The sequence below is a fragment of the Vicia villosa genome, linkage group LG2, assembly GCF_029867415.1.
Source record: "Vicia villosa cultivar HV-30 ecotype Madison, WI linkage group LG2, Vvil1.0, whole genome shotgun sequence".
In the NCBI taxonomy this organism is placed as follows: Eukaryota; Viridiplantae; Streptophyta; class Magnoliopsida; order Fabales; family Fabaceae; genus Vicia; species Vicia villosa.
In genome coordinates this window covers 153,501,481-153,510,783 of record NC_081181.1, presented here as the reverse complement: position 1 = coordinate 153,510,783, position 9,303 = coordinate 153,501,481, and positions in this window count along the sequence as shown.

The following is a 9,303-nucleotide window of genomic DNA, read 5'->3' as shown; positions in this document are numbered from 1 at the left end:
CGCTATCACTAATCCAAATTCCTAAGAATTTAAAAGGGAAACTACCTTTTTTACAAGAGAGAAAACTAGTAACCGAATTTAAAAGCCAATCACCAATGTGAACTCCAAAAAAGTTGCTTTTGTGGAAATTGATTTTCAAACCGGACACAAGCTCAAAACCCCTCAACAAAACTTTCATACTCCAAAAGTTGTCACAAGTTGGTTCTCCGATGATGACGGTGTCGTCCGTAAATTGAAGGATGTCCACATAGTCTTCTAAACCATATTTGAAAGGCATAAAGTCTCCCACTTCCACCGATTTTTTAGTGAGAGCGGTTAGGCCTTCCATAGCAAGAACAAAAAGAAAAGGTGAAATGGGATCGCCTTGGCGTAAACCTCTTTGAACTTTGAAATCTTTAGTAACACTACCATTAACCAAGACAGACATATGGCTAGTAAAAACACAAGAGTCCATCCATTTCAACCACTTCTTCCCAAACCCCATTCTCCCTAAAATCCATCTAAGGTAATTCCAAAATATTGAATCGTAAGCCTTTTCAAAGTTGAGGGAACCATGTAGTTCTTATGTTCCGTAAATAACAATACCTCTTTCAAAGACCATCTGAGGGAACCATGTAGTTCTTATGTTCCGTAAATAACAATACCTCTTTCAAAGACCAGTGTTTACTGGCATCATCTAATAGAGTCTGGTCGTCACCAGTCCTCTCTTTGTATTCACTTTTTGTGAGTCCCCTTATTGCCGTTTGCATAAGGGATATCTCTTGCTTCTTGCAAGTTTGCCTTGGTTATTTTCCCGTGCTGCATGCAGATTAGAGTGCGAATGAGGGTGGGCATTCAACCCATCTCATTTTTCAATCATTTGAAATCCATACTATGTGTGTGGCAACTCGAATGAATGCCACTCTTGAAGAGTACACCCCGCCTTTTGGCCTGAGGGATCCATGTAACTTTTATGCTTCGCAAGCATCAACATCTCCGTGAATGTTCAGTGGTTACTATCATCTGCGTGTCGAGTCTAGTCGTTACTAGTCTTGTTTTGGTTATTTTCCCGCATGTCGCGTGCATAATAGAGCGCGAATGAGGGTGGGCATTCAACCCATCTCATTTTTCAATCATTTGAAATCCATACTATGTGTGTGGCAATTCGAATGATTGCCACCCTTGAAGAGTTACACTCCGCCTTTTGGCCTGAGGGATCTATGTAATTCTTATGCTTCGCAAGCATCAATATCTCCTTGATTTTTCAGTTTTTTACTGACGTCTTCTAGTCGAGTCTAGTGGTTACTAGTCTCCGTGGTTATTTTCCCGTTTGCCTAGTACAATTAAAGTGAGGGTAATATCTCACATCTCGATCATTTGGATAACCATACTTGGTGTGTGGCAATTCGAATGATTGCCACTTTTTTTTGAAGAGTTACACCCCGCCTGTTGGCCTGTGGGATTCATGTAGTTCTTACACTCCGCAAGCATCAATACCTTCTTGAAAGCCCAGTGTTTACTGGCACCCTCTGATTGATTCTAGTTGCCACTAGCCTTTCTTTCAGTCAAGCCCAATGGTTATTGGCATCACCTTCAAAGTCCAATGTTTATTGGTATCGCCTTCAAATTCAGTGTTCATGAACATTCCCAATAAAAGTCTAGTCGTTATCAGTCTCCTTCAATCAAGTCCAATGATTATTGGCATCTCTTTCCTTAAAGTCCCATGGTTATGGGCATCCTTCAAATTCTGGTTGTTACCAGCGAAAGTCCTATGGTTATAGGCATCCTTTGGTTGAGTCTAGTTGTTACTAGCCTTTTCCTTAAAGTCCTGTGGTTACAGGCATCCTTTGGTCAGTTCTAGTTGTTACTAGTCTGTTCCTTTAAAGTCCTGTTGTTACAGGCATCCTTCAAAATCTGGTTGTTACCAGCAAAAGTCCTGTTGTTACAGGCATCCTTTGGTCAGTTCTAGTTGTTACTAGTCTGTTCCTTTAAAGTCCTGTTGTTACAGGCATCCTTCAAAGTCTGGTTGTTACCAGCAAAAGTCCTGTTGTTACAGGCATCCTTTGGTCAGTTCTAGTTGTTACTAGTTTGTTCCTTTAAAGTCCTGTTGTTACAGGCATCCTTCAAAGTCTGGTTGTTACCAATAAAAGTCCTGTTGTTACAGGCATCCTTTGGTCAGTTCAAGTTGTTACTAGTCTGTTCCTTTAAAGTCCTGTTGTTACAGGCATCCTTCAAAGTCTGGTTGTTTCCAGCAAAAGTCCTGTTGTTACAGGCATCCTTTGGTCAGTTCTAGTTGTTACTAGTCTGTTCCTTTAAAGTCCTGTTGTTACAGGCATCCTTTGTTCAGTTCTAGTCGTTACTAGTCTGTTCCTTTAAAGTCCTGTCGTTACAGGCATCCTTTGGTTAGGTCTGATTGTTATTGGTCCTTTCCTTCAAAGTCTGGTTGTTACCAGCAAAAAGTCCTATGGTTATAGACATCCTTTGGTTGAGTCTAGTGCTTACTAGCCTTTTCCTTAAAGTCCTGTGGTTACAGGCATCCTTCGGTTAGGTCTGATTGTTATTGGTCCTTTCCTTCAAAGTCCGGTTGTTATCGGCAAAGGTCCAGTAGTTGACTGGCGTTTCTTATTTATGTCAAGCATTTAATAGTATCCCTTGTTTGGAATCAGTAGTAACTGGTGTCCTCTTTCGAAATCACAATTACAAACATCACCTCAGAGTTGTTACTCCAGAGCGCAAATTTTTGGGTTCTTGGGGTATTCAATCCACTTACACCTCAAATGTCCAGAACTTGTATCGTTCATACATTCAGGTTCAAGAAGATTGAATAGGGGCAGCTGTTGCACCCTAAAATTTGCCCACATATTTATTTCTAACTGGCTTATTGCTTTAACATCATTTGCATTTTAGGTCATACAATAAATCATGCATCATCAAATAATTTGGCATTGGGATTAAAGATTCGTGTTTTAGACTTGCGTGCTCAGAGTTTACCAAAACAAGAGGTACATTGGTTATTGATACGAGAACTCTGCTCGTTCAAGTCGTAAGGTATTTTCATGGTACAACTGAAGAAAGATTGAACACTTCAACGTCCTATGCTTATCAAGGGATTTGATTCAAAAGGCAAGATAACTCAAACTGTGGATTCAAGTATTGAATTAAGGTTTCACCTAAGTTCAAACACGACATGCAAGGTCTTAATTCAAATTCTTATGCAAGTGCGGTGTACTAAGTTGTGTTGATTCAAGTGACCGCATAAATTCGGATTCAAGATTGATCGATGGAGTCCAGATTCTTAAACATAATATTTGCCAAAAAATAATTCAAGCTTGTTAAGAAATAGAAAAATTCCTCTCAAGGGCTTCATAATTTATTCAAGCGTCATCAAACGTTTTACACAAGAAGGTTACAAAAAATGTCCAAATGGAATTACAAAAATACAAATTTACAACAATTGACCTTTGACTCCTGAGTTTGACCGAATCAGTTTGACTTTCAAAAAAAGTGTTTCAACTTAAAATTTCCAAATCCATTCTATACTTGATTCATATCACTAGCGATGGCTAAGATTCACATTCTATTACAATGCCATAATCAGTATCAAATCTATCACAAGCCCATTCCACTCTAGCTTCATTTTCTACCTTCATTCTTTCATCAATTCTAGGCTACCTTGTATCTGCAGATCATCATATCATTTCAGGGCCATTTAATGTACCAACCTACATCATCAATGTACAAAATAGTCACACATATAGTCCACAAACATGTTGAATCAAATAAAAAACAAATTAAAACTAAGTTATGTAGTATGTTTTCAGCACTATCACAGCTCACATCATACTTTAAAGTCAAGAAAAGAAAACATTGGAGGCAACTTGCAATCATGCTCACCACCACTTATTACAAAACCTGAAGAAGTTAAGCAAGTGTTTCAATTGGGTTCTCCTTCAAGAAGTGTTGGAATTTCAGATTCAATTACTCAGTAAACAAGTTCAGAATTCAAACAATCTAATATATCCACATCCAATTCAAGAGGAAAAGCTAACACAATATTGTGATCCCTAGTTTCACTAACAGTTTGTTAAATTAAACCAACATTTTCTAATCCCAGCTCAGCCAAATTCCTATTAATCTAACTACCTTCCAGATTTCCAACTCCCTCCAACCAAATTAACTACCATTTACTAACTAGCATTCCTAACTGTCACTAACCTTCATAACTAACCTACCCTTAACTAACCCTCAACTTTAAAAACCCTTGTAACTAACTTTCAGAACCAACCAAACAGAATAACCAACTCCCTAACAGTTTTTTAACCAACTGACCTATCTCTAACCATTTTCCTAACTGAATTCAACAGAGTTAACAACCTAACTAACTTTCTGCTAGGCCTCATAACAGAATATAACAGAATAACAGAGAAGAAACAGGGTGGGGACTGACCTCTATAAAAGATCAGAACTCAGATACCATCAGGTTCTTCCTCGCCTCTACCATTTTTTCTCTTCATTCTCTCTGCAACTTTCAGACCCTCCATCATTCTCTTCTTCACCACTCTCCATCACCACCCTTCACGATTACACTTCTTCAATCTTAACCACATACAAGAAACCTCTTCAACCTTCATCTTTCAATCATCAATAATCTTCCTCCATTCACAACAATCGCCATGACTTTCATCTCCACCTTCCTACAATCTTCATCACAAAAACAGGAAATCATCTTCAACCATCACCGATTCTTCATCATCTCATCGTTAAACTTCAACCTTCTTCTGATATAACCTTCACGATCTTAAACTTTTTCTCTGGTTCATTGACACTTCATCATCAACCTCCAAAAACTTCATCCCTCAATCTACACATCACAGAATCGTAACAACCTCACCTTCATCCTTCATCGCTTCGATCTCCATCACGTATCCGCAGCAAGCTTTCTCTATCTACAATCATTGACGTCAAAAGGAACCATCGATTTCTCTCCAATCGCCATCTTCTTCTGCAATAACAACAGTTATCACGATCTCATCATCGTAGCAAATCCGAAACACCGAAAGAACCAGAAAAAAGAAGAAGGATCGAACAGAGACGGAGGATCGATTTGAGAGGGTTTGATCGGAGAGGTCAGATTGAGAGTGAATCATAAACTGAGAGAAGAGATAAGGGAGAGCGTTTCGGTTTGTCTTTGGTCATGGTGGTACAACGGAGGATTTCACCGGAGAAGAAGAGCCCCCGCGCCGCAGTTCGCTGTTCGTGAAGGAGAGGAGCTGAGAGGTGAACGCAAAGAATTCCAATAGCCACTTTCGGTAACCCTAAACCCCTCTTTTTAATTTTCTGATTAATTAATTTGAATTAGTATGTTAATTATGGGTCATTAGTCTGAATTAATGTAGATTAATGTGAGATTATGAGGATTAATTGTACTTAATTGGATGTTAATCAGAACGTTAGTGTAGAAAATATGATAGAGTCAATTTGAACAAATCCTGAATTTGGACCAACACCCTGGGCCACGATTCACTGTTACACCCCCCCTTTGGCCCATGATGCTCCATTTTCGTGACACAAAAAAAATCTGAAATAAATCAAATGCTTTGGGCCACCAAAATGCTGAATACACATCCCTAGGCCCATACGTTTTTACAGAAAAAATCTGATTTACAAAACAAAAGCATGACTCTGGGCTTTATCCTTTAGGCCATACGCATAACTGCTGACTGCACCACCATATTCAATTTCACCCCCCGACTCACATGTTAATTGATAGATTTTAGGTCCTTTTATTTAGTTCTTTTTTTACTATACTTTTTAGATAATAAAAGCATGTAAAAATCATAATTTTCTCATTAGATTTTTAGGTAATAATAACATTTAGAATCATAATTTTTGTTTGATTTTTAGGTAATAGAAAATGACATATAAAACTCATAAAAATGTTAGTTTTAGGATTAATAGATGTTAGTATAACTAGGCTTGAATTAGAATTCTCTTAACACATAAAAAACTCATAAAAATAGTAGTATTTTTAGGTTAATTTTGCACTAATACTTGAACCGTTTTCTTTATGTTTTTGTATCATTTTCATGCTATTTTTGTATAATTGTTGTGCGATTTTGTTACTTGTTTTTGGCCTCATTTTTGGCCTACTTTGTTAATATCATTTTAATGCTCCTTTTAGAATTTAGTCACCATGTTAACAATAGACTTGTAGATTAGAATAATCATTAGGCTAGACTTTATTATGTTAGTCTCCCCCTTGTTCATTCTTTTTTCTTTTCAACATTAAAACATTAACAAATAGAGATGCGAATCACATTAAGAAAGTGATAGAGAAATGAGTGGGATTCATTCCCTAATCTGTTTCTCAATCACTTAGTGGCATAGAAATGAGTGGGATTCATTCCCTAATCTGTTTCTCGGTCACTACTTAATGGGAGAGAAATGAGTGGGATTTATTCCCTAATCTGTTTCTCGAACATTAATTAATGGGATAGAAATGAGTGGGATTCATTCCCTAATCTGTTTCTTGAACATTATATAATGGGATAGAAGTGAGTGGGATTCATTCCCTAATCCGCTTCTCGATCATTATACATTTTTATGTGATTCGAATCGCAAAGTAAATTCCCTAAAAAAAAAACACTCAACCAAAAATACTTAAAACACTTAATAAAGGCTCGAATTAAAACAAAGTAATGAAGTGGTGCGAAACCTTGTATTGGGTTTTGTTCATCATGTAGTTACATAAAAAACACAAACCCAAGATTCTTTTCTTTTGCCTTGTTAGGCACCTAAGAACAAGTTAAGTCCTTTCCAAAGTAGGCGTATAAGTCTCCAAAGGTCGAGCATCGTGGATTGTGACCTTAACCTCTGTTCAACTAAAAAACACAAAACAAATGGAAATTATGGAGCCGAACTACGATCGCTCTGATTCCTTGAAAGGGATACGTAGGCATTGGGTCGCGGGGCCTAAGCGAGCACACTTGTAAATAATTCCTTCTTTTCCCCGTATTTCTTTTGCATTCATTCGCATTTAGGTTTAGACATAGACACACCCTTTAGATAGAAACAAACATAGGTGGATACCATCGAGTACGATGGGCCTGAGGGGTGCTACCACCTTCCCCTTGCGTAACCGACTCCCGTGCCCTGTTCTCTGGTCGAAAGACCTTGTTCTTATTCGAGTTAGGTTTCCTAGTATTCCTTTCCCGCGATGGGATAAATATATTAGTGGCGACTCTGATTCATTTTTCGCGGTAGCGACACATAGCTTCATCAAATCTTCTTTAATGAGAGGCCAAAACTTTTTAAAGAAATCCAAAGAGGATCCGTCCGGTCCCGGGCTTTTACTTCCTTCGCAAGACCAAATAGCATTCTTGACTTCAATTTCGGAGAAGGGATGTTCAATAACCAAGGAGTCTTCATTCGTGAGAGAGTTCAAACGGATCCCATGAGGTTCTGGTCTATCACCAACTTCTTCTTTAAAGAAATTTTCAAAATGCTTAAAGATGTGATCTTTAACTTCGCTAACCTCTTCCAATGTTCCCATCGTTGTGCCAATAGAACAAGGAGAATTCCTTCTTCTTCTATCTCTTTAGGAATTGTGGAAGAATCTAGTGTTATCGTCCCCTTCGGCGAGCCAAAGTTGTCTCGACTTTAGCCTTAGAAAACCTTCTTTTTTGTTTAGATTATCCCAAAACTCCTCCGCCGCTTTAAACCTTTTCTTAACCACCTCTTCCGGAGCATTACCTGCAAAATAAACAAACAAGTTATCTAAAGCATTCATTTCTTTCCCTTCTTTGTCAATTTTGAGATCTATCCAACTGTAGACCGATTTGTTCCACCAAGAGATACGAGTTTTTAGAACTTTTATCTTTTCTACCAAGCAAAAGTCACCTCTCCCTTTAACGGTAATCTTCTTCCACTCCTCTTCTACAAAGAAGGAAACCCATCATGCTTAAGCCACAAGTTGTTAAACTTAAAAGGTTAGGTCCCCAATCTTTTCTATTGTCTTTCAACTGCAATACTTAAATGCATAAGAAATACAAATAAGAAGAAATTATAATCTAACCTGAAACGATAATCGAACTTGAAGAAATTAATACTCAGTAGCTTTTCGTTTGCCAATTCCTTTTCAACTTTCTCACTGTAACTCAAATCTGAAAATAAAAACACACTTCCCACTCCTAAGATTAATCAACACACTAAGCTTGTTTCTAAAATCTTATAAAATAATCAGTTGTTTAAACAAAAGTGGGGAGTACTTGTAGGGAAGTCAATCAAGTTCTCTAGAATTTTGCACTAGTGAAACAACCCTCCATCAACATCAATAAAACAAACCAGTACAAACTGAAATAGAAATCAATTAATCGAAAAATCAATGAATAGCAAATTTCTTCATTTTCCAACAGATGTCCAACCTAACAGTTATTAAATTCACAGAAGAAAGATACCTCTTATGCCGAAGAAGAAGATATAATGCCTCTAATACCGAAGAAGAAGATATAAACCCAGAAGAAACGGATTTCGTTTTGCAGAAGAAGAAAATCGGTTCTTCGAATCCCCGTGTTCTTCGGATTTGCTGAAGGGTTTTTTGTGTGAGAAGAAATAAGCGATTTCATGGATGCAGATGCGATTTAGTGAGAAGAAAGGAGAGATTTCGTGGATTCAGAAGCGATTTCGTGAGATTCTGAAGGGTTTTTCAAGGATTCAGTGAGAAGAAATATAGGGTTTTTCGTGAGAGAAAAGGAACGATAGTAAGAGAATAGAAACAGTGATTAGAAACTATTTTTTAATTTCAATTTTAAACCACCTAAGGCAGCGCTTTTTTAGAAAGCGCTTTCTAATGATAATCTAAGGCAGCATTTTGAGAAGCGTTGGCTAATATGGGATTTTACCAGCGCTTTTAAGATTTTTTTTAATTTATTTGACTTTAGACAGCACTTCTGAGAAGCGCTGGCTAATGTGGACCTTTACCAGCGCTTATGTAAAGCGCTTTCTAAAGCAAGCTTTTAGCAGCGCTTTTCACAAGCGTTGTCTAAGGTTGGCCTTTTAGCAGCGCTTTTACTCATTTTCTTATACATTTTCCGTGTTTTTTATTTTACTTATAGCAGCTTTTTTGTATAAAAGCGTTGTCTAAAGGCCTTTTTGGCATAGTGTAAGGTTGCTATTAAGGACCTTAGTGAAAAGTTTTTAATAAAAAAAATACAGGCACATAAATATCACCTATTATTTCAGTTGATTAAATATGTGATATATATATATATATATATATATATATATATATATATATATATATATATATATATAAATATATATATA